This window comes from Littorina saxatilis, linkage group LG12 (assembly GCF_037325665.1).
Source record: "Littorina saxatilis isolate snail1 linkage group LG12, US_GU_Lsax_2.0, whole genome shotgun sequence".
NCBI classification, from domain to species: Eukaryota; Metazoa; Mollusca; class Gastropoda; order Littorinimorpha; family Littorinidae; genus Littorina; species Littorina saxatilis.
In genome coordinates, this window is record NC_090256.1 from 21,221,146 (window position 1) to 21,226,145 (window position 5,000).

At 41.9% G+C, this 5,000-nt stretch overlaps 1 protein-coding gene across 3 annotated transcripts in view; it reads right to left on the reverse strand.

Annotated features, from left to right (window-relative positions):
- The window catches only part of LOC138981495 (vasoactive intestinal polypeptide receptor 1-like), a 229,091-nt gene that overhangs the window by 151,890 nt on the left and 72,201 nt on the right, over positions 1-5,000 (reverse strand). Inside the window, exon 3 of one of the 3 annotated variants that reach the window (XM_070354438.1) lies at positions 147-258. The exons of the other annotated variants lie outside the window; for them this stretch is intronic. The gene's annotated coding sequence lies outside the window, so the exon portion shown is untranslated. The remainder of the gene's footprint in view (positions 1-146; positions 259-5,000) is intronic. 3 annotated transcript variants of the gene reach the window in all.

A 5,000-nucleotide genomic window follows, 5' to 3' on the forward strand; every position in this document is an offset into this window, starting at 1 on the left:
CGAAACAGACGTCAAACACAGAGCCTTATTCTGGCACCCCCACGTGCTGGGGATGGCTATTTCAGAACCATAATAATGGAACACATACGCAGCACCAGACCTCTCGACCCCCACTTGTCTCCCCAAGAAGCTAATAAATGGCGTACGAATATACATTTGAAGTCAAAGCGTCTGCGTTTTGTCAGGAAAAGTAGTCCTCCCTCCTTGTGGAATCGAAGAGGATTTGCCATCAGGGGTCAACTCATTTATGGAATGGTTCTGAAAAACGATCAAAAATCCATCATCTTTGGTAGGAAGATTTAGGTTTTATAGCCGTTCCCCTGAGATGAATTCCACGGGGAAGCAGAGTTATGGGGCATGGCAAGCTTGTATTATGTGGGGTTGAAAAAAAAGGCAAAAGTACGTGTACACTCTACTGGGAGGGACATGCTATGGTCGAGGGAGGGCAGCGCAGCATAATTGTACCAGAGCTTTTTATAGCTCCTTGGAGAAATACGAAAAGATTACATTTGACGGCCGTTAATTTTTTTTAAACACGTAAATAAAATTAGGAAATAAAAGAGGAGAAATTCCTAAATAATAACGAAAAGGGGATACAAATGTAAGACAGAAGAGCGATTGGAGAGCACAAGATAAAAACTATAGTTGGACTTAAATCCACAAAACAAAGACACAGACAAACAGACACACAAAAAGCTACACACACACACACACACACACACACACACACACACACACACACACACACACACACACACACACACACACATTTATACAGTCACAGACACATACAGACCGAGACACACACACACACACACACACACACACACACACACACACGCGCGCGCGCGCGCGCACACACATCCGCACACATCCCCCCATACACAAACACATACATACATACACACAAACACACGCACACACGCACACACACACACACACACACACACACACACACACACACACGCACACACACACACAAGTCAAGTTTTGACTAAATGTTTTAACATAGAGGGGGGAATCGAGACGAGGGTCGTGGTGTGTGTGTGTGTGTGTGTGTGTGTGTGTGTGTGTGTGTGTTTGTGTGTGTGTGTGTGTGTGTGTGTGTCTGTGCGTGTGTGTGTGTAGAGCGATTCAGACTAAACTACTGGACCGATCTTTATGAAATTTTACATGAGAGTTCCTGCGTATGAAATCCCCAGAGTTTTTTTCATTTTTTTGATAAATGTCTTTTATGACGTCATATCCGGCTTTTTGTAAAAGTTGAGGCGGCACTGTCACACCCTCAATTTTCAATCAAATTGATTGAAATTTTGGCCAAGCAATCTTCGACAAAGGCCGGACTTCGGTATTGCATTTCAGCATGAAGGCTTACAAATTAATTAATGACTTTGGTCATTAAAAATCTGAAAATTGTAATTAAAATTATTTTTTTATAAAACGATCCCAAATTACTTTTATTTTATTCTTCATCATGTTCTGATTCCAAAAACATATAAATATGTTATATTCGGATTAAAAACAAGCTCTGAAAATTTAAAATATAAAAATTATGATTACAATTAAATTTCCAAAATCGTTTTAAAAACTATTTCATCTTATTCCTTGTCGGTTCCTGATTCCATAAACATATAGATATGATATGTTTGGATTAAAAACACGCTCAGAAAGTTAAAACGAAGAGAGGTACAGTAAAGCGCACTATGAAGCACAGCGCAACCGCAACCGCTACCGCGCCAAACAGGCTCGTCACTTTCACTGCCTTTTGCACTAGCGGCGGACTACTTTCAATTTCATTCTGTGAGTTCCACAGCTTGACTAAATGTAGTAATGTCGCCTTACGCGACTTGTTAAACTTCAGTTCAGGAGTAATAAGCCAGCGAGCAACGACTGGAACATGGGCCCATGGTGAAAGTAAATGTTTTGCCAATTTACACATGGGAAGATAACAAGATCAGAGGACGTTTCACACTAAAGCGTATTTACCACATTGAGGCTTCTTCCTTTCCAAAAGCGATCATTATCAAAGAAAATCGAGTGGCTCAGACAGCACCAAAAATAATATCAATCGTATATCTCTGTCTGTCTGTTTGTCCCTCTTTCTATTAGTCTCTCTCTCTCTCTGTCTCTCTCTTGGCTTGCATATATGTTTGAGTGTGTGTGTGTGTGTGTGTGTGTGTGTGTGTGTGTGTGTGTGTGTGTGTGTGTGTGTGTGTGTGTTTAATCAGGGCTAATCACATTTAAAGAGAAACCCCACGAGGAAGCGGGCCTTTGAAAGAAAACAACAAATCGCGATTGATGAAAGCCATTTAAAGTGTCTCTGTCCACCCAATTAAAGATGCAACTGGATACAAACACCCATGGTTAAGGCAACAAAAAGAAGATTGAAAATTAAAAAAATCTCATTCTCCAGTGAGTACTTTTGTCATATCTTACTTACAAAAAAAAATAATATGCAGAAAAAAGTGATCGAGATGTTGGTGTTTTCTTGAATTGCACGCCCTCCTTTTCTCACTGCCACGATGGAACTCTGAGACTTGAGAACTACCTGAGACGAGAATCGATTTAGAACCACCATTTCTTCCAATATAAAAACTGTTTTGAAGAATTTCTGTTGTATTAGTTTTTATGCATAGTCAAGCCTCTGCCAAATGTGAGGTAACCCGATGTCAGAGGCTTGACGCTCGAAGAAAACAACGCCACAGTGCAACACGGGCAATGCTTTACAGAACAGGATTGCAGAGCCACCTCCGAGTGCACAGATAAGCTGCAAAACGCAAAAGTCTTCTTCAGGCCAGAAGGACAACCACCGTCATGTGTTCTCTCCAACGTGTTCTAACAACGTGTAATCATTCACAAAGAAAACGGATTCCGGACAATATAAAAATTAAAACAAAAAACTCTTTAAAAGAGATCAATTTTGTTTAAAAACAAGATTTGACGTAAGACCGGTGAAAAGACATGAGCTTATTAAAACCTTCTTCGTCTTACAGTGATAGGCCTAAATACAGTCGAACCTGCCACTACGACCGCCTCTCGAAAGCAACCACCTGCCCCAACGACCACTCCCAAGGACTCCAGACAAGTTTTTCTTCTATATATTCACCTTTTTATAGCGACCACCTGTCTACGGCGACCACTTTTAGTCGTTCCCTTGGGTGGTCGTTATTTTCTCATTTTTTCTCTTTTCATTTTTCATTACTTTATTGTCCCATCGCTGGGAAATTCGGGTCGCTTCCTCCCAGTGGAAAGCTAGCAGCAACGGAGTCGCGCTACCCAGGTGTCTGCGTGTTTAGGTGTATTCAGCCACCTGCACTTATGGCAGAATGACCAAGGTCTTTTACGTGCCATTGTGATGACACGGGGGTGGGACATGGCTTCCGTCTCTGGGTCTGCACATAAAGTTGACCCGTGTCCGTCCCGGCCCGAATTCGAACCTGCGACCTTTCGATCACAAGTCCAGTGCTCTACCAACTGAGCTACCGGGCCCCCTTATAGACAGTTTCGACTGTAGTTTCAAACATGGAGACCACCGTGAGAAATGAAACAAACTTGAATCGGTCATATAGCCATGCACGGTTGGCCTAGTGGTAAGGCGTCCGCCCCGTGATCGGGAGGTCGTGGGTTCGAACCCCGGCCGGGTCATACCTAAGACTTTAACATTGGCAATCTAGTGGCTGCTCCGCCTGGCGTCTGGCGTTATGGGGTTAGTACAAGGACTGGTTGGTCCGGTGTCAGAATAATGTGACTGGGTGAGACATGAAGCCTGTGCTGCGACTTCTGTCTTGTGTGTGGCGCACGTTATATGTCAAAGCAGCACCGCCCTGATATGGCCCTTCGTGGTCGGCTGGGCGTTAAGCAAACAAACAAACAAACAAACAAATATAGCCATGTAGGTTGATGGGACGTCAAACACCAGGAACAAGCCAATCAAGAAAGCGAATCAGAATCGTTTCAGATAGCTGTTTATCTTCCGTAGACAATATCGTTTTGGTTCAAATGATTTAATTCGATAGCTAAATACGCTCCTGCATAGATATGAGCATAGCTATGGTGTAGAACTAATCTTCATTCAACAGTTTTGTCTGTAATATACGTTATACTCCCAACTCGGATTCGGGCAAAAGTCCATACTGTATTTTGGGTTTATTTCCCCCTTTAGATTTCTGCGTTATTCTTACAAACGAGAACTGCGTGATTTGTTGAGTGTGTTCTTTTCTTTGTAGTCAAACGTGTTTTAGAAACAAAATCAAAGACAAAACAAAACAAAAGTTATAATGTCTGACAGCTTTTCAAAACCCTTACGCCAAACCGACCTCCGTTCCTTTTTGCACTCAGTGGAAAGGGTTAAGAAAGTTAAACAGACTAAAAGAAAGGATAAAATACAAAATTCGAAAAATAAAATGTTTTTGCATATCTTTATTGTGTTGTTACAAAGTTTTAGATCGAGCTGTTAGTCTGCGTGTTTGTACGTGTACTTCCTTACTCGTCTATTTGTTTGTTTATGGTGTAAGCGACCGAATTAGGAATTATTTTTGCGCGAAAATCTGCCTTTAGAGGCGTATAAAATCATCTTGGTCCGTCCGAACAGCTTTGCGGAAATGCTCCGTATCATTAATTTCATTTTGAAAATCTTTAGACGCTGTGCAAAATGATTCATGTTGGCGCTTTAAAGTTTCAAGTTATGGAACAAACGAATTGACCAAAACATTGTCCGTGGTACTGAGAGTGATATCATCAGCTGTCTGAAGAGAAAACTGACATTCGCTGTATTAACAGAAAATCGCACAGCGACAATATGTATCGTCTCATGCCGATATACTCCCAAGTAACCCGATTCTCTTCTTATGGGAAAAAAGCGGCGAACAAAGAACAAGTGAAAATCCAAGGTAATGAAAGCCTAGAATGAAATCAATATCATCGTGGTCTTGGTAACCCCCCCCCCCCCCGCCACAGACACACATATATACCCACGCACACACACGCGCGCACTTTTGCTT